Here is a 27,929-nt window from a genome sequence, read left to right on the forward strand (position 1 = left end):
ACACTTCTTCAGTAGGCTGTCCTTCAGGCGAAATGATTTTATTTTCTTATTTTTTCTCAGTACTGACATGAAAAAGGAACTACAGGATACTTTTCACATGAAACAGTTGCATACTTATTAAGTACCCTAAGGTTTCTTCATAACATCACCCCGAACCCATTGCTATTTCCCAAACACACTTTAATATTTCTGATTCATACATCCTAAACAGTTCGTAAACATTCTTGAACCAAGTCGCTGCTACTTGTGTTACAATAGCCGTCTAGAAAGCTTACAAAATGAAACAGTCCTTGCCCTAGAGAGCTTTGAGCCCCAACAGACAAGGCAGACAGAGAGTGGGCAGAGGAACAGGAGCTCGAGTGATTTGCTGGGGGCATGCTAGAAATTGGTCTTGGGATGAAGAATAGGACCTGAAACTCCTCGGTCATGGGTGGGCACTTGCTCCCCAGACCATATGGCTTCTTTAGCAGCCGGTGCTCCTTGTTTTGAAGATTGCTGCACGACTTCAACATTTTTTTTTCAAAGATCAAGTGCACAAGACACGTCTAAATTTTGTCCTATAACTATTGGCAAGTTACATCTGAATTCCAAGTCATGTTTTGTCCTCTGGGTAGGTGCTTGTATACAGTAAATGGAGATTTTTTTTGTCATTATTAGAAGAAAATCTTTCATATCCTTTAATCTAAGAATATTAGAATCCTGCTAGGTATTTTTTTGTGTTCAGGTAGTTATTTGATCACTTGAGAATTTGGGGGTGTAATGCTTCATGATTGGCACATTCTGTCCTGTCGATGTGCTGGACAGTTGAACAGATTTTGAAAAAGGTTGTGCAGGAAAGAAATAGCATAAAGCAATGTTTTGGTTTCCTGCCCAAAGTCTGCTTACTGATTCTCTCATCCCACATGTCAGGGAATGTAGTGATGTACATCATAAGTGATTGTGAATCATTTCCACCCATTCTGAAAACAAATAGGAAAAAAGCAGCATGTATTGTAGCAGCCCAGGTGAATTTGACATTTCTGCAGATATGCAGATATGCAATAACATAATCTGCTTCTTTTCCTGAGTTCCTATGCTACTGTAGGCTTTGTTGGCATGATTAGCCTCCTTGGTAGCATCCTCCAGAGGGAATTCTATAGAGATGAAATACAAAAACTGCTTTAAAATGATAAGTCACAAATAGGATCTGCCACTAGGCATTATAAACAAAACCAGGCACAGGAGACTCATAAAAAAATTAAAGTGTAAAGTAACAGCGAAAAACCCAAATCTTCCTGACTACAGTCTCATTTGCACACTTGATTTGTTTGCACAGCTTCCGGGATACTGCATGCAAAAAGGCAATAAAAAGCAGTCAAATGACCAACACAGTGGCCATTGATTCAGGCTTTAATTTTGCAAAATTTTCATTGCCACTAAGAGGAAGTGCAGGTCTATTTTGCAATGTTTGTATTTTTTTGCATGCACGTGTTGCGAACGACTGGGAGCTAGCAGCCCTTGTAAGGAAGAGGGAGCTGGAGGCATGGCGGGGGGAATATTTAGGGAAAATATTTTCTTAAATTTTAAACACTGTAATTGTCTAACTAATTCTATCATCTGCTAAGGAGTAGCAATAAAACTAATCAATAACTAATCCATGTATGGAAAATATAACCAATCCACTGAGTGTGATATATTTATCCTGACACATTCCTTTCAGAGTATTGCAAACCTAAACTTCTGACCTACAGATGTAAAATGATATGTCAACATATGAGGACTCTGTCTCCCTACCAAGATTTCTTTAGTGATTTTTGTCCATATTCTAGGTCTTCTTTTTGGATCTTGGTTTAGGGGGTGGTTTTGATCATTTTGATCTTGGTCATCTTTTTGGATTTTTAGTCATGTTTTTGCCCTTCCATAATCAACAGTGACAGCTGGGATTGCTAATACCCAAGTTGACCGAGGTTAAGCAAACAGTGCTGTAATAATTTCTGCGTGACAGAAAATTTAGCATAAGGCTTCCCCCTTTTTCTCTCCCATCTTCCCCTGCTATATCTCTGAAAACTTATGTTTGAGGACAACCCAATCCAGCTTACTACATGCGTTAGCCTGCTCAGGCAGAAAACTCTAATATTCTTAAATATTTTTAAGAATAAATCTTCTCCCAGTTAAATTCTTCACTATTTTCATTACTAAGACAATTCACAGTTCCTTACTCCTTTCTTTCTCAGCTGGAGGATATTTAAAGGTTTGTTCCTCAGGTTTTAACCTCATCTGACTTACCACCTGTCTCTCAGTGCAAGAGGTGTCATTCATTGTATCTTCCAAATTATAGACATTCTGCAGTCCCACTTTATACATTTATACTCTGATGGAAATCATTTGCAACCGAGTAGTGTTTATGCCAAAGGAATGAATCCTGCTGCTTTTCATTTTCTTGCCTGCCATTGCCATTTCCTAGTTCCTTGAAAAAAATAACAAATGGGGTGATTAGCAGTCCAATGCCTTGCAGCAAAATGCCGGCCATCAGCAGCTAGTGTGGCTACAGTAAAGATGGTTGTGATATGGGGTCTAGAGAGTTTCTGACATTAATGGATAAAGTTGACCCATGGATAGTTCTGATGGGTCATACTTATTTCACAATAATGAGAAGCAGCCAGATTTCTAGAAGAAGAGCAGCTATTGGATGATAGGAGTGAACATTAGTCCCAAAGGTCTAGCAGTCCTTAGAGGATTTAACTTGCATGTTTAACCCACTCAGCTGGGAGTCTCATGATAGGAGTTAAAGCTTACAAGCTTAAGTGTGAGGTACCTTACTGTGTTTTAAACTTGAAATGTGGATGTTATGCCTTGGCAAGGCCTGTGTTAGTCAAATGAGTGTCTCAGCTGATGTTCAGCCTTGAATTTTGGATCCCTATTTTTACCATACTAGCACTAAAAAGAAAGGCCAAACTGTGCGGTAATCAACGTCAGGACAGGCCGGAAAACGATGTGAACACTTTGTGAAAAACGTCAAGATTTTACACACTCTCATTTTGTTTCTCATCCATGAGAAACCAACACCAGTAAAATATCATGGTGGAGGGGAGAGGGGAAGAGCTAGAACAGAAAACAGCCTAGTAGTTACGTTCAGAAGAGTCACACTCAACATCCTCCTCTGATTTAGGCAGAGTGAGATTTGAACCTAGCTCTGTTATGGTTTTCATATGCATGTTAGCCAGTCAGCTAACTCGTGGTCTCTGGACTGTTCCGTTGTTTGACCTGAGAATTGCTGACCAATGAAAATGTCATTAAGAGGCAACAGACACATTTCCAACAAACATTTTTGTTATGGGGAAACACAATAGTAGTAGACAGGGTTGTATGTCAGAAATTAAGTTCCTAACAATAATTATTAGGAGAAAGGCTTGTTATGTTGGTAACAAATACTTAAGGAAAGATTCAATAACATGTCTGTGAGATATGTGCAGACTAATGGGCAAGAATCATTACATAAATATCAGTTAAAAATATTACTTGATAGACTTTGTGAAACTGTAGGTTGGATACTTCAGCCTAGTTAAGGGAACTAGTGTAAAATGTAGGCTGGATATATATGAGCGAGCATGAGCTCTTGGCCTCTGATGAGTGCTCCATAGCAAAGGTAAACTTGCAGTCTGTTTTTACTGCTAGCCAGCACATTCTTCTTCTCTGTGCATAGAAATTCAGGCCTTAGACCTACAGAATCACACTTATAGTCCCTATTGCCTTTTGTGTATGTATGACTTATTTAAGAATTGCATCATGGTTTCATTATGCCATTAAGATTGGATACTGATCTCAGGGCAGTTACTTGACTGTAAACAAACCTCCATCCTCCACTCAGCTGAGTATGTCTGGGTCTGGAGAACATGCAATGGCTGTAGCTACTGACAGGAATTGCCAGGCATTCAACTGTGTCCAGACAACTGTATTTCTGTCCGTAATTAAGCCATTGGATTTTTTTCCCTTGTTTTTTGCTGTGTCAGGTTGTTATACCACACACAAATATATTCGGTAAAGCACCCTTCTTCTTACCAGTCAGGTATGACCAAGTTTGTCTTTTGGAATTATTCTGTGAAGATTTAGGCATTGATTGTCATCTTACTTGAACTAGAAGCAACAGAAACATTCTCTCACCTCATTCCTTACGGGAAAAGCATTTACTTCCCCAAAGGCAGAGAAATCAGTTCATGTAGGATATGTCAATTAGGAGTGGACAGCATCATGGAATATCATTTCCAAGGTAACCCCTAAAGTACTAAAATTAATTAGGCCTGTGGTATTAAACAAGCAGTAAAACAACTGATAATTTAATTTTAAAACTCTCCTACAACATATTAGAAAAAAAGAAGCACAGAAGAATATATTAATATGCCTACTGTGGTTTTATTTGGGGATAACCTGGGCATTTCATTTTCAAGAATTCATCTAAGAATCATTAAAGATGTTTCTGATTAAATTTACTGTGCTGGTATCTGCTTTCCTTTCCCTCCCCCTAAACAGTCAACACTTATGGTACCATTATGCTAATCATTGTGCTAAGATGAGATATTCAGATGTGTGCTCTCAGTCCATGAAATAGCGGGAAAGTGGGAGGGAATATTCTGTAGGAACCTTTGGTCTGTTCTGTGCAAGCGTAATTCTTGTAACACAACTTGCAGTAGCAGGCTGCGTAAGGCACGTGAGACATCACAGCAGTTGCACATTACTCAACTTGTATCCAACTATAATTCCATAAGGCAACCTTAGGAGACCAGAAATAAGAATACCATTTCAGGGCCAAGCTGAAACGGCTTTTTCTTCCTGGTATTCAAATCTCAAGTCCTCTTGAGATGCACTGCAAGCAGCAAGACATGCTTCCACTCCAGTTCTAAAGAGAACAGTGGCTAAGTGTGCGCATTATTAGGCATTTGCAGCAGAAATAATGTGCTGGGTAGGTCGAACCCAGTACTTTATTCTCAGGAGCAGACAATTAAATAGAGGGAGGAGCTCCAGCAGAGCAGGAGCATATCTCAGCCACTGTATACATGAGGGAAGTCTACCTCTCTACCACCGTCCACTTCAGAATTGTTCTTGTCATTTGGCCACTGTAAGTTAGAGGCGCTCATGCAAACACTTTTCATTAACACAGAATCAGACTCCCCATCCCAATGATTTCTGGACATTTTCATATCATGCCACGCTGTGGAGGATTACTGTCTGGCTACAGAATATAAGAGCATTCCACTTTATTATTTAGCATTGAGAAAAACAAGTCTAATTGGCTTCTGCTGTGCTCTAATAACTAAAGAACAACAAAGGCATTTAGTCATTCACATCATTTCCTGTTTTTAAAGGATTTTAAATGTGACTTAGCGATTAACATCAAAAAAAAAACTACTATACAGACATAAGAACTACTTCATTTTTTAATTATATTTTAACAGGCGCAGGTTCAATGCTGTTGACATTCATAAAGTGTCCTTCATTTCCAGTAAAGTAACATAATGAAATATATTCAGTCCCATGGCTTCATCACCTTTGTATGCATTTCCAGAGTAACTGTGGGAGACCATGAATAGATTTGTGTTGCCAGTAATATTAGCCTAGCCTAGTCTAAGCAGCGGTAATCATCATAAATAGAATAAAAAGGAAATGTTTCTCCTCCTTTCTCACACACATGAAAAAATTAATGTTGGAATTGACTTTCCTGTTCTATGTTTGGTCTTTAGTTTTGACCAGATATCTGCCATGAACTTGATAACTCCTTCCTCGGTGAAATCGTCCTCAGAACTACACATTCTTATATAAACCTTTTAAGTTTGATTAACTGATGTATTCTGAACCCAAAAACCATGATAACAAACCTCCGTCTTGCTCTGGTCTTTGGGTCTATGACTGACATTTATCTAAAACAGGCACAACCCTAGCTAGAGATTGACATGAGCCAGGAACCTGGATCTGCCATGTTTCAGTTCCTATCTTATGAGGGTTGACCAGAGCTTCAAAGACCAAGTTCAAAGTAAAAACCTGCCCCAGATTTCCCTAAGGTTCAAAGATGATGATGATCTGCTTCCAGTCCTGTCTCCTGTTTACAACAATTTGAAAATGTGGAGCTATTGTCAGAGGAAAGATCTGCAGAGCCCCGGGGCTCCTGAGGACCGGGGGCAGCGAGCGGGAAGATTGGGGACAACCGACAGCCTGTCCTCGGAGAGGTGGCAGCTGCTCACAGAGAGGGGACCTGCCGCTGGGCACAGCTAGGGCCTGGGAAAGGGAGGCGGGAGCTTTCAGAGCAAAGAGAGTAATCAACTCTTGTAGTGTAAGGATCGGAGCTACCTGGAGACTGCTCTACAGAGGAGGGCGGACTCAGGAACCGTTCTGCCTGCCTCCTTTCCCCCGCCCCTCTGTCGCGTCCTAGTGTGCTGCGCCCCTCGGCAGTGGCCACTGCCCACGGACCGCAGGCAAGCTATTCAGGAACTGCTTCTCCTGGAAAAAGCCTATGTGTGATGTCTAATGGGAGGTGTTACACATGAGCACGTCCGTCGAGGTGCAGCCCCTGGTGAAATGCGTATAAGCAGCTGATGGAAGCAAAACAGGCCGATTCTGCAAGTGTCATGCAAACGCTGCTTGCGTGTTTTTTTGTTCCAAGGTACCATAAGTTTCGCTTCAAGCTTTTGGTGTGACTGATGTTAAAATGCAAAGTGAAACTCATTTGAAATTGCTGAGTATCATCTCTGTTCCTTAAACTGGGCTATTGAGGGAAAAAAACCAGAAGAACCTTCCCTTCTTTCGTTCTTTGTCACTTTGTCCATTCAGTTTGTCTACTCTGATACATTTCTGCAGAACCCACCACAATAATTTTAGGCAGTGATTCCACAGACTATCATAACACACAGAAGAACTTATAAATACATTCTGTAAAAGTTCTGATTTTTTACAGTTTTTATTGTTTTGCGAACTTCTTAAAGATCGACCCTTGCAGATCTGGGCCTAAAAAGGGTATTTCATGAGAGAAGGAGTTCACAAATGGTAGCAGATATATGCATGGAAAGGCTGGCATCGTATTTCGTCTGTGTGAAGAGGACAGCAAAAATCACTAAAATGGGCTATAATAACTGATTCCACAGAGCTTAAAACTCCCTCAAGGCTGAAGCACCTTGGGCCTTTCTGAAAAAAGGCATGCGCCGAGCAGGGGTCGGGGGGGAGGTCTAACCTTCTGCTGATGCGGCCTTGGCAGTCGACTGAACCGACAAGGCTGGGTATTTGTAAAACAAGCTGCGCTAAGTATTTTTTCGGGCCTAGTGTTTAGAAACACACAGAGGGGGGAGGAGAAAAAAAAAAAAAGAATAAATATGGAAATCAAATGTAAAAACTTCTTGCACTTGCAGCCGGCTTCCCGGAGGGAATTCTTTTCTATGTTCTCTCCTCTTCCTCCACTCAGCAAAATGACTGCCAGTCATTAAGCGGAGCTGTAAGGAGCTCACTGTACAGTAATTGAACACCAATGGGCCCACCCGCATTTGCATTCCCCATCTCTTGATTGGCAGCTGTACATGAAATGCCATATCAGTTGAAAGTATGTTGTGAGCTGGCACTAATGATCCAGTGGCTCCGGGGAAACCTGCCATATTGTAATTCGGCTATCAGGCATGAAAGAAATAATTCTAAGTGCCAGCAATGTGAAGCCGAATAAATGTTTCAGTGCTGCAGGTTGCCAAGGGTGACACTTCTGATTTAGTATAAACGAATGCCCTGTTGCCTTTGGGGTTGGGGGAGTTCGCATTGTATCTGAGATGTGTGTATAAAACATTAGTATTAGAAAATGGCTTCGGCGCGGGATGGGAAACAGAGGCCTGGTCCCAGGCGGCGAGCGAATGTTTACAACTAATGACTGGATGAAAGGATTTTTCTACCTACTGTAATGACAGGCAAAATAGGATTTGCTTTCCCCGAGATGGAGAATAATGGCTATGTTAACTCTGCCTTTCCTTTTTCTTTCTCTCCCTAAATGAAATGCTCTTTTGTAAAGAAAATCACATCTATTTTCTTCAGTGTAGTGGAGGGAGGCCGGGGGTTTAACTCCTTGGGAGCGCTGGGTTGCTGGGCGGAGGAGGGAGGCCGGCGCGAATAGATGGCCTCTGCAGGCAGCCCCCCGCCGCGCAGCGTAGATTTAACGCCGAGGAAAGATATTCTCATAGTTTTATACTCTTGTTTAATGTTAAAAATCTGGTGAGAGATGAAAGAAAAGACTCCTGATGCCTTAAAAATATAATGCAGACAGTTCTTCCTTTAGTATCTCAGCTCCTGGGCATTAGCATGGCCCAAAAGGTGAGACTGCAGGGGCAGGTGTCTGCAGACACTTGAAAACAGGGAGACAACGTGTGCGCAGAAGCTTTTTCTTTCCTGTTCTACCTGTACACACACAGCTGCAGGAACTGTAAATGTAGCTAATTATTTGCATCTGCATGTAGGATGATAGTAATTCTGCAGTAACTGCAGATGCAGGTATGAAAACCTGACAGTAATTTTTTATTTTTTCAATAACAGTATTCTAGAATATTTTGGAGAAAAGTGTATGAAGGCCCGTGAACAATTTGAACCTCTTTTCTGTCCATGTCAATTCACAAATACGGCACATTCTTAATTTTGTTATCCACACCCAGTTTGCCTTGCAAAATGGAAGTATCTTCAAACTTGGATCATGTTTATTAACCCTGTCTTTAACTTCAGAAGCATTATCTGAAAACCTGGCTGGCAGAGAGAAAACACAATGATACAGAAAACAAATCTGTATCTTAAAGTTGCAGCTATATAGCAAGTGAAAAAGAAAATCTGAACATTTGAAAATAGTTAATTCAGCTCAGTAACATTTAAGCTGCTGCTTTGCTGAGACCTCAGCCTTTTCTGCTAAGTTATTTCATTACTTTCTTGAATTCTTAATGTGCCCATTTGTTGTCTCCTATTCTATACTTTTGTAGTAAGTTCTTTTGCAACCGATCCCATCTTTCCATTTCGTACAGCAAGTAGCATAGTGGGATATTGCTCACTGCCCGGTGTTTCGTTGCAAGGTGTTAAAGTAACACAGTTGGTGAGCTGGTGATAACGAGGAACAGCAGATCACGCAGGCATCAATTCTCGTGGATAAAACAGAACCAGGACCCACAGCAGTTCCTGGCTCCACGGGAGGCGTTCTCTCCTCCCACATGTTCAGCGGAAACTGAAGGCACTCAGTATCACTCAGGATCCGATCCTTACTATTTCGTTGAGGCTTTTATTGTTGTTATCATGCCCCATGATGAGACACCATCTGTAATTTGTGGTCAGCAGGGATGTGGGAAGAAAAATGACAAATTAGAAGCACAAAATGCTTTAAGATGAATGAACTACCTGAGAAGGAATGTGTGTCAGCCTGCAATTTATGAGGATAAAGCATCAGAGCTGACAATCTATTATCAGAGATCAGATGAAGCCTAAAATTTTGGATATAGATTTGAATAGCCCAAAAGAGAGGCAGCAGATGGATTGGTAGGCTGGTATTCAGGGATTTCACTTGGCCCCTTGTGAAAAAAAAAAGGATTTCTTTTAAAATGCGGCTCTTGATTTGGTTTCAGATGTCAATCACTTCAAATCTTCAAGACTATTTGGAAAAAGTATTTTGGTCCAACTGCATCTCAACATAATGAGCCTTTCAGAAGTGTCTGTTCAGTGACTATTATTCCTGTTATTTCTATGCTGTCCTGCATCATCTGTATCCGCACTGATGAGTCTAGAGAAGGGCTATGTGTACACACGGACTTCACACAGCTGTGGCACATCCATATCCAGTGCAGGTTTCTCCCTGCTTTTTCAGGACAACCTAAGAGAGGTCCAGAGGGCCCGTCTTGCCTGCCATGGTGTCCCGCCCTGTGGTTGCACCTCTCCGCTCCTCAGAGCACTCCATGGGCCGCTCTTCCGGGAGTGCGTCTTGTCACTTCTTGAGCGTATTTACACTTTGGCATATTTGACACTTTTGCATGCCCTTTTACTTTTGTGCAATTTATGCATTTTTTACAGTGACATCCTGTGGCAATGAATGCCACGGTTTAATCATCTGAAAGTATTTCTTTCTGACTGTTTCCAGTCTGCTGCCTGATTCTGCAAGTATTGTGCTAGTACCAAGTCGGGAGTGCCTGCCAATGCTGCCCGTGCTCCCAGCGTGTTTCACCATAGTTGCAAAGCCCAAAGAGTTTCTTGGAAAGGACTTTCAGAACCACTTTCTTCTTTCGGTTTTAGTCTCACACAAGACCAGATGCTTTTACTGAGATACAATTGGATGGCCACTTCCCCATTGTCTTTTAAAGAAATGTCCCTTCTTTGAGAAGGAGGAGGAAATACTATTGTTTTTCATATGTTTGCTTTTGATTAAAAAAAATATGTTTTCACTTCTCATTACAGAAGGCTGTTTCTAGGCAGCTTTGATTTATACTATATATATTCTAACTGACTCCCATGATCATTCAACCATGACCCAAAGATCTGCAAATTAATCAACATATAAAAGGAGAATTATTATTTTCTCTTATAAATAAAACGAATGATATATTTATCTTTGTAACACATTGGCTATGTCCCTGATTTTTGTAACAAAACTCTTTCCTAATATAAATATCCCTGAAGCAAGCAAGAGGATTGCAATAATCAGAACAGAATATATTCCATGAAAGTTAATAATATGGTGCATCCCAGAAATAAGGCAAAGATAAAGACATACAAACCAGATGATGTGGTTTTATTTCCATCTATGAAAATACTGGGAAAAGCTTCTTTAAATTACCTAAGTGTAAAAATGAATCCTTTGTAATAAAGCCAATAATTTATGCCATAATTAAATTTGTCACATAGTTTATTCTGAGTTATTTAAAAGGATTAATTTTATAGAAAATGTCTGATTGATCCAGAGTGCCTCTCTGCAGAAATTGCACATGCATTTTCCAGAATTGGGTCAAAATCATGGTGCAAGCATGAGCAAAAAGCCAGTCATCTCTCCAGCTGTCTATTTGTGTTTAGCTCTCCAATATGTTTGCACTTGCAATCACATACAAGTCATGCAAAATAGGTGGTGAAATTCATGTGAAATTCTGTTCGGCCAGTATTAGAAGCAATAAATGTGGTAAGGCAGAATAAATATGCAAAATATAGTACTTTAACCTAATAACATGACCACTTGCAAGCTTTAGCATAACACTGAAAATTACTAATGGAGCACCGTGCAGATTTTCATGATACAAGCAGTCAAGAATCATGCATAATGGAACAGTGCAACAGCTAACAGCAGATTCACACAAGATAATTTAAACTTGTTTGTATGGAAATGAAGAACTGATCTTTGAAGTGGTCCTTAATGAGATTCTGCTTGATCCTTGCTGTATCCGGAGAAAGGGTTCCGTTTTCCTTTCGCATCCGGCTCATGTTGCTGGGGTGCAGAAAAAGGACTCGTTTAAATTATGAATGCCAATTTACATCTACATAGGATTCGGTGAGAACTAAGTTCTGGCAATGAACTTCACATGTGCTTGCAAAATTGTTATTAAAAGTTTTACATGTACATAGCCCACTCCTACACTGTATGTTACTCAGATTAACATGCTTTGCCACCTTGGCAGAGTTGTGACTGCAACTAAAGCTTAATGTAAATGAATCCAAAGGGATTGTAATAATTTGCTATGCAATGTAAAAATACAGGAAAGGTATTAACATGTCACATATATGCTCTACTGCAGAGTAAATACTGGGAATTTTGCATTTTTCTTTTTTTAAAAGGACTTTTTCGTTCCCATGCATGCCTTAGCACTGCAACATGCTGAAAGTAGCTCTAAAGTTTGTCGTCAAGGATATAAAACTCTGGACTGCAAAGCAAACATGATACCAATGCATCTTGACAAATCTCAAACAACTGCAAAGCTTCTGAGCAACTCCCCCATACACCATCAGAAAATATTGCTGAGTGATCAGCCTTTGCTAAACCTTAGCTCTATCTCTGAAAGAGTCCATCTGGCGAATGAGGCTTTGTTTGTGTTTTTGAAAGGCAGAGGGAAAACACTCAGTTGGTTTTTCTATCTGTTTGTTTGCTTGCACAGCTCAGAAGATTAAGGGGGACTTACTTAAACTTAATGATTATGTTCCCATGAGGGGAAAACATCTTTCTCCACGTTGCAGGTTCCCTCATCTATTTTAGTCTTCTGATTGGATGTTTCTGTCTTCAGAAAGAGCAAACCACAGTAAATATCTTGAGACGACAATAGGCTTCTAACCTGCTGGCACACTTATTTTTCAGACTTCAGTTTAAGAAAGGCGAATAGTTTTCTGTAGTGAAACAGGGAGGAGGAAGAGAGCTTATTGTGGTTCATTTGCTGGAGTTCATATAAGGCCACAGCAGACTAAAACTGCTGGGTTAACTGACTCTATAAAAAGCACAGTGGAAACTTTTCTGTTTTTAAGAACTGAATGAAAGAGTAAGTAGGGCTTGCTCAGGTATACATGAAAACCGGTAAAAGCCTCCTGCCTCCTGCCTTAAGTAAGGCTCAGCCTTCAAGGCATCCCACCTCTTTTACGTGGGAACCAAATGGTTCCCAGTGTTCTCTTCTGACCACATTTAGGGACTGATGTGGAGCGAATATAGCTAATATCAATCAGCTTTAAAAGATGTGTTTGATGGATATGCACTGAAAGAAACAGCCAGAAAGAATATTTGGACTTCAAAGACCGGCATGTACGTTATACGGCACAGCTTGGAGGTGCAGACGACTGGCTGCTCCCACTGAAGTCAGTGGAGATTGCTAGAACCAGGCTCCCCTCTGGTTTGCACTGAAGTCAGCAGGCGCTTCTGGGACTCAGCACCCAGCAGGATCCTTTCTTTATGCTTACTTGGCTTTAGACTAGACCTTTTGTTCTCTGGGTTTCACTTACGATCGAATCCATCTCTTTCCCCCAGGCTGGTGCATTCTCAGCATCAGGATGAGCTCTAAAGACTGCTGGGGACTGCTGAAACTCTTTTTTCCCTCCTACAAGCAATGTGAGCTGGATTTTGGTGTCACACATTAAGGATACTATTCCCTGAGACTACTTTAGTCCCATATTTCAAATTCATCAAAAACCACTTTTTCTAATGTTATTTAACCGTAATATTTTTCTTACTTTAAATATGGGAGTCAGGAATTTAGTATTATTATTTTTTGTAAAACTTAATCAAAATAATCATGCAGAATTTTTTTTTATGATACACATTTAAAATGTTTAATTAAATCATCTTTGCAAAATAAGTTAAAGCAACAGAAATTAGTAAATACATTCAGTTAAGTCCTGATTCTTTTGTTCCTTCAATCCACCATTTTCTAACATTAGTAGCATTTAGAACGTTATGCTTTTGATCAGCTGCTTTTATGGAAAGCTCTTTTTGGACCTGCCACCTTTGCACCAGGTAGATCCTGGCAGAATATCAGAGAACTGAGATGAAATTTTAGTTTATTTGTACACACGCCCTCTTTTTTGCTGTAAGTGCCACATATGTTTTCTTTGCTTTTACTGAAGCCCATTAGGATCTATTCCGCTTTACTATGTATAGAGTTTACACACACAGCCATTATTACTGCCTAAGGGGATCCTTATAAGTTTTATAGCATCCATGTAGCTCTGACAACTTGCTGCATCTGATTAGCTATTGTGTTTACTCTGATGCCCTGAGCACCGACTGGATACCCACGGTGGGCCCAGGCCTTAGAGGGAGATTAGGTGGCAGATTTGGTATTTGGCCTCTGTCCTGAGCTACATCACCTCATAGCCCACCGCATTCCCCAGCAACTCAGGGTGGAAAAATGACAGATGCACAGCCCAGCCTCTTCCATCCCTCATCAGCTATACCCCTAACTGTTTTTTAAAGAAATTCATGTAAAAAACCTTCCGTATATCATATACCTACAGATAAATACATGGTATATTCAGTGGAAATAATTAACTGTTAATTTTTCCTCTTGGATCACTATCAAAGCGTAAGGACTAAAAAGAGAATTGAGGTCAGTTCTCCTATTCACACATGTAGAAGACTTTCATGGCATGTCTCATTAAGGCTAGTAGGTGTTAATAGTAAGTGCTAATATGTAAATCTGCTCATAGAAACGATGGGGAACAGCCTGCATTTCAACATGTTGGCCATGTAATTACAGACTGATTACATGCTTACATATGTGCCATTTCAAGTGGGACAAATGAGAGATGAAGAGGCCTGTAAGGTCACACATCTACTCCAGAAGTGTCAAAGCCCGTTCTGTGGAGAGGGCCAAATTACTTTTTTAATTATGATCCAGGGATGCACGCTACAACATTGAGGTCGCGCACTACCCTTGATCCACAGCAGTCGCCTGCTGAGGGCACTGGGAGGTTTGCATAAAGATCAAGGCTAGAACGAGCCTCTTAAGAAATAAAGGAGCTCCCCATTAGTAAAGGCTCCCAGCGTGTTTGACATTGCTCAGTGGGGAAAAAGGCTTTATGTATGGCATGCTTTGGACTACAGCTAGCCTTGCCTTGGTTGCATGTACTCTGGCAGCAACCGGGCACACACCAAGTGAGAAGGCAACTGCAAGCACCAGGTTTTTCAGGACAGTGCTCCTTGCATCAGGCCTTATACATGTAAATCCCTGTGGCTGATATTCTTCCATTCTGATTCCTATTATTTTCTTTGTTTTCTTACCAGGAGAAACCTGATATTTGTACAAGGCTGCTTGTCCACCCACTAAAAATCCTTCCAAGCTCCTTAAGCTTTCTGCTCTCTACTGAAGCATCCAAAATGATTTTCCACATTTGAAAGCAGGATCAGTGTTCGGTGATTTTAGGATAAGTTTGCAATAGCTTCTTGCATAAAACTTGCACCAAAAGGCTTTATCAAATCGAGCCTGCAGAAATATTTGGGGTCTCCCCTGCATTGTAAACACAAATACTCCAAAGCTGGTGATGTAACAAAATCTGTCACGGCTAAGAGGCACTGATTCAAGCTTATGTCTGTTTTAGTTGAACAATCTGAACACGCTTGACAAGAAGCTGTGGAAAGCTGATGTTGCATGAACTTTTTGTTTTCTTTCCGACTGACAGCACAGCTCCGCGCTCGTTGGCGTCTGCGCGTGTGTGCGCGCGTGTGCCCGCGTGTGCCTTGCAGAGAAGGCCACTAGCTCGCTCCCTTCAAATTAGCTTGTGAAACAGTTGGGATAATTTAGGGCTTGCACTGCCTGATCATTGGTACAGTTACAACAAATAAAACATTTTAATATGAGCAGTCACTGAATGTTTACTGTATCATATTGCTGGGAGCTGAATGTGTGCCAAATGCTATAACAGAAGGGAGCATATGAACTCCAGAATGATGACACTAATAAGGAAATTACAAAAGGCCCAACAAATGGCATTTGTGTTAAATCAATAATGCTCTGTTTGTTTTTTTTATTCTAATCTTTCTTCTAAAAAAAAAATTATCTTTCCAAACAGTTGGCAATTCCCATTCTTGTTCTTCTTCCTGAACATAATTAAAAACATGTTGTGGCGTCTACTTAAGACATCAACTTTCCCAAGCCTGTCTTGTCCACTGCGTTTTAAACAAAGACACTTGTTTTGGCATTGTGCCCTTAATTAATCATTTGAGGCTTTATTGCTGTGCAAAAAAATGTCTTTGTTTAATGATTCATCACAAGCCCAATTTCTGCAGAACTTAATCAACTACAGAACTAACTTTCTAATCAGCTTAAGTAAAAGAAAAAAGAACAAGATTGCTTTTGGTTTATTGTTTTGATAAAGAAGCGTTCATTTATGGGCTATTTATTATTTAAAACTATGGAGATTAGATTGGTCAGTTAACTTGGGATTGCAGGAGAAGGAAACTTGTTACTTTTTGAAAAGCATGGTCCTTGAAGTCCTCACTAAAATCATTCAGCACCATGTTTGGTGGAATGTAACGGATATTGAATGACACTAGGCAAGCTTTTTGTGAAAAGGGACTCCAGACTTTGAAGATAAATTTGCAACATAAAGTTCAGTATGACAGGAAAGCAGTAACGAACATTGCTGGCTTTATGAAGTGCAGAGATTGTTTTTCACTGTGCTTGATTTTTTCCTGTCTCTTTTTTTCTCTCTTTTTTATTTGTATTTTATAATGTAACATTCTTCCATTTTACTCTCACTTTAAATCTCCTATGGGCACTATCAAACTTTGTTCTAGCAGTAGATTTTTACAGAAAATGAGTTGCCCATAGGACAATACAGGACAGTCTTAATTTTTCTGTGATTGTTTTGTTCTCCTCTTTGATTTGGAATAAAAAGTTAAAGAATAAGAAGTTCAAGTCCCTCAATTACACAAAAGAGCACATTGTGCTTGGTGACCACAATGGAGGTCTGGACCTTGTGGTATTAGAAGCTGTGCAAACACACTGCAGGATACACTCCTCGTTCTGATGCAGATTGCGTAGATAAAACACACACAGACTGCGAAATGATAGTTTTTGGCTCATTGTGTAATTCACCACATACAGCTGAGGCATGACTGACATCTGACAGACACAGATATGATAGCTCAATTATTCCAAACATGGAAGCAGAGCTCCTCTGAATTTTACTCAAAGTTGTCAGAATTTCAGTAGTCTTCTGTGTTACAGGTTGAATGCCTTACCTCCAAGACCACCTTTTTTTTCAAAATTAAGCGTTACTATATATATTCATACAAATATAAAAATTCCTAGTTTCCGGAGAAAGTTTACACAGCTTGCATTGTGTCAAAACAGGCCTACATTGAGTAAACATATTATTAAGCTTTGTTAACTTATATTATGTAATGGTCATCTATATTAATGTTTTCTTCATGTAAGATAATAGCATTAATTTACTTGAGTTTACAGATTATGCTACTATCATACTATCATAGCAGCATATTATGCTACTATACATTTGGATTTTTAGTGCAGAATTTCCTTTTCTGAGCCAGATAACAAGTGTTTGAGTTAATACATAATGCTGTACTCCCTGCGTTACGCTGAGTCGTGCCAATCCTAATTCCACCTCTCAGGTGAGTTTAAGTCTTGGGCTGAAAATGACAAACGAAGCTTCTGTGCATCATCACTCTGATGTCCAGAAGGTGTTAACATTGTTAGTAAGCTCTGCTGGGTGCCCAGAAGAGCCTACGAGAACCAAACAACATAGCAGCAATGCCCTTAGCTTTGTGACCATCTTTTTGAGTGTAATTGCTCCAAGCCCCAGCAGCTTACCTTTGCATTCGCGGGAGAACGGCAAGGAGAACTGAACCTTTCTCACATTAGCTTTGACTAGGACGAGAGATCATCTCCAAGCTAAATTCTCTTCTTGATTCTGATGATGGTATGAAGCAAAATAAGGCAAGCGTGTAGTGTACAGGGCTACCGACTGAGCTTCACAGCCAACACAGTCTGCAGCGTAAACCCTGTTGGAGCTCATCTTTGGCCCAGCAGCGCAGCATTTGAAGGCTGCCAAAAATGAATTCTTGTGATCCTTTACTGTGCCAAAGTCTCATTCACCTTTGCAACATTTCTTTAGGTTTTTGGCTAAGCACAATGAACAGCCAAAAGTTTATTAGCATCCGCTCTGTGCTGAATCCTGCTAGCTAGCAGCAGCCCAGTGTGATGGCCCTGCACCGAGGCTAGGCTGCTCGAGTGGTCGGCTATTGTCTCTCCTTCCAGGAAGCCTGCTCAAAAGCACAGGACATATCCTCTGGCCTGATCACCAGGGTTACTTTTCTTTGCTACTTGGCAGCTGCAAAAACGAAACCCAGCTGTAAAAAATAAGAGTCTCTTCTCCATTTGGCAAGATTTCTTTAGAGTTCGGGAGTATGTGTGCGTGCATGTGTGTCTAGGGGGACGAAGGCAGACTTGATTAGCAGTGTAGTTTGAACGTGTGCGTACCACCATTTATATTCTTATATATTCACAAGTGCTGAATGCTTGGTTAAAATTAAGGTGTAATGTGCATGTGTGTGTGATTGTGTGCAATAGACGTAAAAATCAGGCTGTCACTCCACAACCCCCAAGTAAGGCATACTAGGATAGAAGTGCAGTTGCTTTCTAACGAGCTAAACAACACCCTCTGAGCTTACAGCAGGAGCAGAGCTCGGGAGCTCCTGGTTGCTAGTGACATGCTCTGGTCATTTGGCAATGCCCAGCTTTCCATAGTGCATCTAAAACAATTCCGTCTGCAAAAGTCACTTTTTGTAATTACAAGGAGAGGAAATCAGGCACAAAGTGATGGATTCTCATTTTTCCTTCCCATTAGGATGATTTAGAATTGTGCAATAAGCATCACTGCATGGCTGCTAGATAATGCATGTTATTAATTTGGCACATACTAATGCTCTATGTGTGCAATATTTCATACACTTTGCAGAGCGTTATATTCAGAGAGCAACCATAGGAATGGCACACATTCAGACCCGCTCCTGCAGGTTTTTTTTTCTCCTGAGCAAAGGATTAGTAGCTCAGCGAATACCTGAATCACACAGAGTAGGTTTCCTCATGTTTTCTTGACAATCAGCCCTTCAGCCAGTCAGTTGGCCTTTAATAGTATGGGAGCAGATAACAATTGAATCCTAACCCTTTGAGGCTAAACAAATGAGGGCAAGTGATATAATTAAAATAGAGAAGTTCCCAGCTTATCATCCTCCTTAGAACTTGCAAGGTGGCCTGCATAGGTCTCTCTTTTTTGCTAGAGTTTTTGATTTTAGTCATTTAGTTTTTCAGGAAGAGCACCTACACCCTTTTAAAAAGATCCAGATACATTCTCTACCTGATAGGAATAGCTGGTAAAAAGCCAGAAGAAGCCACAGATTTAACATCTGGAAGAAGTAGGGGTTGAGGACTTGCAAGCCTGGATTTTCTCATGAAAATACAGGAACCAAAGAGAGAGAAAAGAATGAAAGAGTGGGAATCCTAAAGGGAAGAGGTTAGGAAGCTGAAGCAGAAACTCATCTGAGAGTAGAGCTACTGACAGAAGAAGAGTGACCACTTAGATGGAAGCCATTTGGGAAACAAATGGCTAAACTTTGGTTTTCCACCTCAAAGTGTTTGTGCAATTCGCTCTGCAGTAGTATTCAGGAGATCGGTGACTACTAGATCCTGTAGAAGAGAGGGCCTAACTCCCTCGGACTGTAATGTAAAACATATCTCAGATGAGACATAACATACCGTAAGTGAAAACCCTCTGTGATTAGCTGATTACTGAGTTCCTTCTTTCCCTCCTACTTTCTCTGCTTACCCCAGATTTCAGCAAGTGTGCTTTGTGAATCTCTCTACTATGCCAGTGTTGATGTGAAGTAGAAAAGTTTGTTGCTAAGTGACATGACAACTGCAAAGCGCTTTTCAATTTCTTTTCCTGTTTTTTACTCCCACCTTCCACATACATCCTTTATGGAGAGTTTGCTGCTGGGAGCATCCCTGTCTAGCAGTAAACTCTGCATGAGAAAGCTTGAGGTCAAATATCTTACAGAACTGGCACAGAAGCTACTGCTGCTGCCTCAAAGCTTCTTTCAATTGGAAACTTGGGAGTGACCAAAGATTGTTCCCATCTTTCATTGCTCATTTGTAAATCAGGGTGATTCAGAGGGGGATTCAGTGGCCAGTACGAAAAGGATTTGGTGGCATCTTCCCCAGTAATAAGAGTTACCGCAGTCATACACAGCAAAGCAAATCTATGAGCCCAGATGGGCTACGGCGCAGCCAGCCTCTAATCTCTAGCAGCCTGAGAGATGAAGCCTGAGAGAAGATGTTTTGACATAGCTGCTCTTGCTGCTCTATCTATCCTGTGGGTAACTGTCATGGGCTGTAAAGCGGAAGGTTTTGTAGTAGTGGAAATTTTCTACTGTGTACAATATCTTGCTGGTAGTCTAAATCTCTGTTGCTGAAGCCCTCCTCCAGTTACTTGTTGCATTTTACATACTGGCTCGGTGCAGGGAAGTAGTTTAGTGAAAAAAAAACTTCAAACGACTAGATTCTTTGAACTTTACCTCTTCCAGCAATCTTTATACTACTTACATCTCCCCTGCATTGAGTTTCATTGGCCAAATCATATCCTTTTGTTTTGTGCCAATACAGTAACTCTAATGCTTGATGGACTCCATCAGGACCTACCACAGCGAACCGCAGCTTACCAGAGTAAACCACAGAAAAATGATAATAAATGGCATCACAAATCTTGTGCATCTGGCTGTTCTGGGTCCTTCTCTCTTCTGCACATGGGTTAAGCCATGACTTTTTGCCATGTAGAATTCATGTGTGAAAGACTGGAACTAAGCCTGCACTGTCTGTTCTTTACCACATTAAAAAGGTCATAAAAGGATAGTCTGTTAAAAACCCTTGTACTGAAGACAGCCTTTACGCTGAAATAAATTCCAAGCAGGATTTTTTTTTTTCCATTTCTGGGGGGAGGGGAGCAGCTAAGGAAAAAAAAAAAGTGATCTCAACTATTAGCTTTCCACTTGTAAAACTTCATATATCACTAAATATATTGCCCGTAGAGGACAGAAGCTGTTAAGATGGAAAAGAATTTTGAAGATGGATGAATGACAAAGACAAATGAAGATTTTTATTTTAGCAGGAGTTTCCAAGTGCTGTCTCTGAGTTGGGAGGGTACTGTTAATAAAGTACACTTGACATATAACTGTTCAAGTTCCTGAGAAACAGCTTTGCTTTAAAGTTCAGTAGAGGATCAAAAAGAGTGAATTCTCTGTTTTTCTCTAAAAAAAAAGAAAAAGAAAGCCCTGAAAAAGGATAGGTTTTTTTGGGAAACGGCATCTATGCCTTTTGTCTTTTCTTTTCTTTGTGGTCCAGAGACAGTGCGTTGACTGACTTCTTCAGAAAGGAGATCAGTGAAATTGTCAGTTGATTACTTCTCCTTGATTAGCATTTATAAGAGCCCTGTGATACATTATTTGCATTCCTATTTAGCCGTGATTTTTGTGGGGCAGCAATGATTAAACTTGTCACAGGGCCTGATTGACAGGGTCAGATCTTCACTTTCTACTCTTTTGAAATTAAAAACAAATGTGTCAGCTCCCTTCATGGGCCGCAGCGCTGTGAAGCTTGCTTGCCTTGTCATCGCAGATAGGTCAGGAATGTTTTAATTTTAGGGATGGATTCTGCTTGTCAAGCAGAGTGTGATGGCGTGTAGTTCTGGAGATGAGATGTGAAGGGTGTAAAACAAAGAATGGAAAGAACAAAGACAAAGACACTCACATTATTAGACAGATTTAATTAGTCTGAATGGATATTATGCTAGATGAAGCAGTGAGCTGTGAAATTAACCCTTGATTACGGATTGGCGGATCATGCTCATAAAGAGAATCAAACCTTGGTGAATAGAAAAGAGGTGCAGACCTACCCAAAGAGCCTTCATCCCCATGACCCCTTCCGAAGCCTCAGAGGGGGAGAAAATCTTCGAAGGAAAAGCTGTTGCTGGTGGCATTTTGGAAGTTAGAGCAGTCTCTCACTCTCCCTTTTTCCCAAAGGGGCAAGCCAGCATGTCCAAAGAGCTGAAATTGGGTGGGTTACAAGATTTTGGCGTGCTGTATGATGAGTAACAACCCCCCACCAAGGTCTGCCCATTCCCCCGCCAGCAAAGGGCGCACAGGTAGCACAAAGTTCACATCAGCGCAGAAGTCAGATTCCCCACGTAATTCTTGCTTCCCCTCCCACCAGCACCAAGTAGGCTCTGTACTTCTGCTTGAAAGCATATTTTGTTGGGATAAGTTGCAAGTTAACATGGTATTAATCCCCCAAAGTAAGGGTTTAGACCTCAGAAAGCCAGTATATACAGCCTCTAATATGTAAGTACCATAATGTCCCAAATGCTGAGATACTGCGGGAGATTAAGATAATGGCAGTTGAGAGGGTGCTGTGTTTTGCTACATCCGATGCTGTGCAGAAGAGGCACTTCAGTCTTTTGTGTGCTCCTCATCAGCATTCCCCAAAGCACTGTATCAAGAACTACTCGTTCTAATTAGCACTACTGCAACGGAAGAAAATAAATAGAAAATACAGTGTTACTCTCTTGTTAGTTCCTTGTCATTTCTTCCTAGTTGTTCAACTAATGGAGTAATCAGCCTTTATGCTAAAAAAAAGCGAAAGGGCATTAGGCGCACTAATCTACCAATAGGTGTGAGGCCCCTGCTTCCCTCTGGCACATTTGAAATGCCTAGCTGTAGTGCAAATTTGCATGCTGGAGACTGTCAGATCAAAAAGGAGTGAGACATGAAAACAAGTTCAGTAAGAGACTGCCTAGAAAGGGTAGTTGATAACTTATTGCACAGCAGTCTTGCCTCTTTAGTCATGTTGAGCCTCTGTAGGCACCGTGCTGCACAGCGTTACTACTCGTGACATTTTTAAAATGCGATATTAAGACTTTTCATTTTTGCTTAATATATAGTAGCATTTAAATGGTTTCTGTATATGTAGAATGAAAAGAATGCTTGGATGAAAGACCTACAGAAGATTAATGAAAGTCATTATCATTATATGATAGAGGAGAGCAACTGTCCCCAGGAAGAAAGGAATTTCTGCCTGCACGTCTGCCATCTCCCCTGATTTCCCCATATCTTTTTGTACCCCAAAAGAGAAGAGGCAGCATGAGAAGGTGATTAGGGAATAGGACATGACATGAATCCCGATGCTGAGTCTACTACTGAATTTCTGTTGGTGTTAGGACAAGTCACTTTGCCACTCTCCAAATGAAAACGATTATTTAAGGACAAAAGACTAGGACTTATCATTAAACCTGAAGGCACAGACTAGTTCTTCGGCAGAAAAGCCTTGTCATCGAACTGGTGTTTATGTGAGCAGTCACACGTTAGTGTTACCGCTTTCAGGAGCCTCTCATCAAAGTCTTCATTATTACAAATCTATTGAGCCACATCCTCGGCTGCTGTGAATCAACATAACTCTCCTGAAATTAATGATGCTGCATAGCTTTACATCAGCTGAGAATCTGTCCCTTCCTTTTTAGCTATTTATATATTATTCAGTTAAATTTTTCCGATATAGGCTATAGAAGACACTGTGGTCTTCTGAGAAGACTCTGCTCTCCAAACCCAGCTTTGTCCCCTCAGGGCAGGGCCTCAGGGAAGCGCCTTTGATCAGGGTCTTCCCAGCCCTCAAAGGCAAAGCTGGTCATAGAAAAACTAACTAAACAATTTAAAATTAATTTTTTTTATTCAATAGCTTTTTGCAATCTCTGTTACTCTGAGCATGAAGCAGTGTTTTGGTTGCCTGTTGCTGAAGAGGGCTTTGTCAGCAGACGCGCTCACCCAGGCACGAGCAAGGGCCGGGTTACAACAGGGTTATTTGCCTTGCCCAGAGCGTCCCTACAAGATCACTGGCATTGAAAATACAGATTGGAGAGAGTGTGGGCCTGTTTTGTTAAAAGAGAAAAAAGCATGTGAAACCAGAGAAAAATGCAGGTGCTAATAAAAGAGAAAAGTCTCTCTCTCTCTGTCTTCTGTCTATATATCGATCAACAACATAACTTAGTTTTTTGCCTTGCTCGCTTACTTTGCCGCTTGTCAGAGTTCTCTCTCTGGGCACCGAGCTTCGTAGCTTGCAAAATCTTAGCATGGCTGGTGTTGTCAACTGTGGTACTCCTGCTGCTCGCTCGCTTTGCGGAGATAGACTTCAGCTAGTGCATTTGGCTCTAGTATGAAACATCAGCAGACAAAGACATATCTAAATGAGGGGTTTGGACAGAACCATTAGATGCAGAAAATGTTGAGTAAATGCTCAAGACAGCCCTACAGCATTACATACGATCCCTCAGTAAGGAACAATAAGCACTTACATATGGAATACACTGCATATTTGCTTGGATTTTCAGTTTTATATTACAGCCCTGCTGTTCATGAGCATAGCTGAAGAGTCTGTGCTAAGAGCATTGGCCCCATGTGAAAGGGCTTCATTTCCGTCTCACTGATATTCCTCTGCAAAGAGAGTAACTCAGCTTAAACCAGGGGACTAACACTAAGTGTAAAACAGGTCTCGGCAGAGCAGATTCGTGCTCTTCGCCCAGAACAGCAGCTCAAATCCTTGTGTTTCTCCCTAACAACCACAGTGTGTATTTTATAATTATATACACAAGATCCTCACTTACCTGAGGTGTAAGTTGGAAGCACTGTTTCTCATCATTCAGTGAATTCAAAGAGCTGGAGCACTTACGTGCCTCCCACCCTTCCTTTATTTTTCAGACTGAATTGTTTCAGCGGTAGCTTGGTGTGTCAGCTTGTAAGTCTATAAAACAGTTTTCTACCAGCTGGAAATCCAACATGCTACATGAATACATAACAGTGCCTAACCAAGAAGGTTTGTAATTCAGTAATTAGCTGTAATTAATGAACACAAAGTGAAGACTCATTTACAGTTTAAATTATCACATTAGCTCCTGTCACCCTCTATGTACACAAAACAGCAGGAATTCAATTATTTTTATTCTTCAAAGCTAATTTAAAATTTAAGGAATGCCATTACATGAAATAATAGGTAGGAAATGTAATAGAAATCGCTGAGAACAGTTGGCCGTCCTTAGAATGGGAGGAAAAAAATGCTATCAGTGATGATTTGGAAATGCTGTTTCATCTGTGAACAGATGAAGGATTGAAATCTACGCTCTTTTCAGTGTATTTAAAAAGAAAAGGAGTTTGGTGGTTGCTACGTCTTTGTGCAGGAAGAGCCATTGTGCCTAATTGTAAAAGCAGTTGATACTGATAATGCTGTTGATAGTAACACGATGACAGCATGGAAATGCTCACACCATTATCTTTAATGGGGCTCAGTCGATTGCAACAGCATCGAGCCCCTGTAATATTCACCAATCTTAGCTGTGAAACTTCAGCCTAGCAGGCCTTAAGTAATTGTTACTCTGCAATCTGCCCATAGTTTGTGCGTGTGCGTATGTCTATGTAAAATGCTTCCATTGTGCTTTTAAACCCACCATGATGCTTCTCTCCGCAGCTGCCACTGATTTTTTTCTCAAACAGTTCAATAACGAGAGAATTCGAAACCCGTCCGATGCCGCCCCTGTAGCTCCCGCATATCTGCATTACAGCCCCCATTTTTTTTGCTCTTTATTTCTTATTCAGTTGCCTTTTCATTTTAAGTAGGCCACTAGGAGCTACACCATCTAATTTTTCACAGGTGATCGACTGCTGAGTTGTGGGTTTACGTAGACAGAGGGAAGGTAGCGATAAGCCAAAGAGAGAGGATTCTATTAGGGAAATGCAGCAGTAATTAATGAATCCTGCCGGTAATTGGGAAGGTGTAAGCCTCTGTAATATCGTAATGATAGTCATCCGTTCTGTGCATCCCCCATCACTCGAACGATCCCTCATCGTCTCTGTGATCTCAGACACTTAGCCATGCAAATCTTCCTGACAGGACTCTATGTCTTTGTCTCCCTAATTGGACAGTATAGAGTTGTTTATGGATATTGCAGACATTTAGACCTCAGTTGGAGGTTGTTCAAAAATCGTTAGCAAAGTTGCCTTAACAGCATTGTCAAATATTTATCCCCCTGTTTCAATATCTGTTTTTAACCCAGGCATGGTTTGCAGTAGAATTAACATTTTGAAGATGCACTGTCTTGTCTGGGGCTCCATTTGGGGTTGCTATTAAGCCATTTTCCTACAGAAAAAAAAGAGAACAACAAAAAATTTACTATAATTCCTCATTTTTTGAAGATAAACCATGAGATTGCAGGGTGCATATGATGCCTTTTAATACCATTTCTGTGGAGGAATATTAACAACGCTGACAAAGGCAGTTCCATTTACAGAAATTATGGGGAGCTTATGGGGCAAAAACGCCACCTTAGTGTGAGCCAAAATAAATGCAGAATAATCCCATTCACTATACTGTTGCAACTGAGATCAGATTAAGACTCTGTATCACATATATTATAAACATATACAGAAACTATATCTTTCTCCTTGGTCAAGACCTGGGGTTTTTAATTCCTGTACATAATCATCCATTGGTAGCAGGTGAAACAGATAATAAGGTCAAAAGTAATATATAATAACTGCATCTACTGTTGTGCTCTACCACAACAGATTTCTTCTTGTAAAAACTTGGGGGATTTCACATGTTTGTGCATAATGCTTTCATTGTATATGGTTTGGAGATTTCTCTGAGCACAAGGGAAAGTCTTACAGAAACCTAGAGCATAAACACAAGAAGCTAAACTGAGTTTAAGAGAGCACGCTGGAGATCAAAGACAATGGCCAGCACAACCACAACTACTTGCGATTTGCAGCGTCAGGGAAAGAGATCAGATGGATCAGGCGCCTGAATTTACAGTCCCTTGGTCATATGCCATTTCAGCGGGACACGTTGTCCCACAAATCAAGGGGATTATTTGCCTGAGTAAAAGAAGATCAGGTCTCTTCTTTTTGTAACTGCCAAATTAAGTCCCTAATCCTGCAAACACTTAGCTATATGTTTACTTCCTTTGCCGTTTGTCTCATATTTACCAGAGAACTCACTCCAGCAAAGTTAAACATGAACGCATTTGTTGTTTTTGTTAAAAGACAAATATTCATCTGGAGGAAAAAAAAGAAAAAATATAAGCAAGAATTTGTTGAAAACAATAAAGAAATCCCTTTGGTAGTTGTTTTTTACCCAGATCTATTTCCTTTATACATATATAGGGTGCAAAAAATTCTGTTCATGGACTTGTTTCTAGGAAGAATTTCTGAAAGTATTAATTTGCGCCTGTCTGGCAACTATCTTGAAAGCTGTTTGTAGTTTTGGAAATTATTCAGCCAGGGAGCAGTAGAAATGACATGTTATATAGTTGATTAATATAGTAAATAGCAAATTACTGAAAGGGGAATAATCAAAGCCATAGCTGCAGTAAATATTTACCTTACCTGATTTCTCTCGGGTTATCCTACAGTTTTAGGTACCTCCCACAATCAAACTGTAAAGGTAAAGAAAAGAAAATTAAAAAAAAAAAAAACTATATGTGACAAAAGGGAAGGAATAGATTGGGGGGGGGGGGTGAGGAATTTCTGCACATTTGTTGTAATTCTTTATTTTTCCAAGCTTCCAAGGACACATTTTTTCAGTTAGTACATATTTCTATAATAAACTTACCCTTCCCCTAAAACACTACTGATGTCATCTGTAAACCCATAAGCTTCAGCAGTCGGATATATTCCCAAAATCCATCCCACTCAACCCCATGTTTCCCCATCCCTGAGCTCACTTGCAGGCCCAGCGAGGCTGAAGCAGGGATGGTTTCCAGCCGTTTCGCTTCTTGGATATTCAGGGCCAAGCAGGGAGCAGATCCACGCCAAGGCCATGCCAACGCGGGGATGGCACCAGGCTCCTGCCTTTGTCCCAAACCATCTTTGCTCCATGGCAGACGACAATGCAAGCCTGGCTCTAGAAATTCAGGCATCTGCTAGAAACTTCTCCTCCAGGATGTGAATGCACTGGCATTTCAAATTTTATACACACATACACATGCACGTGTGTGTGTATATATATGTATATATATGCATATATATACACACACACATATATATACACATACACGTATATAAAATCCCAGCCTTTGAAACTTATGTTGGTGCAGCAGTCTGTGACACTGAATACAAGCGGCTGTGCAAAGTAATTGCCAAATGCTTACATAAACACATAAATAAGACAAATAAATTTATTTTCATTATTCATATTTTCTGCTCTTTCTTTTCCTTTTTATTTATGCTTTAAACAACAGTTACAGTAAATATACCGATAAAAAAAAAATGCCTGCACTGGACAGAAAAATGATCAAAAAGCCCTGATATAGAGTAATTCATGTTTCTTCTTTACAATCACTAACGAATCTTAACTTGAACCATGTTATGTTCCCATGTGAGTGATAAGCAA

The 27,929-nt window shown here is 40.5% G+C and overlaps 1 protein-coding gene and 1 long non-coding RNA gene across 2 annotated transcripts in view; one reads left to right on the forward strand and one right to left on the reverse strand.

The window, feature by feature from the left end:
- LOC104150036 (uncharacterized) overlaps nt 1-17,659 on the reverse strand; it is a 101,865-nt gene extending 84,206 nt beyond the window's left edge. The window contains exon 1 of the long non-coding RNA XR_695473.2: nt 17,259-17,659. This is a non-coding gene — a long non-coding RNA (uncharacterized lncRNA). The remainder of the gene's footprint in view (nt 1-17,258) is intronic.
- TSHZ2 (teashirt zinc finger homeobox 2) overlaps nt 1-27,929 on the forward strand; it is a 233,870-nt gene that overhangs the window by 187,429 nt on the left and 18,512 nt on the right. The window lies entirely within an intron of this gene.

This window comes from Struthio camelus, chromosome 18 (assembly GCF_040807025.1).
Source record: "Struthio camelus isolate bStrCam1 chromosome 18, bStrCam1.hap1, whole genome shotgun sequence".
Lineage (NCBI taxonomy): Eukaryota > Metazoa > Chordata > Aves > Struthioniformes > Struthionidae > Struthio > Struthio camelus.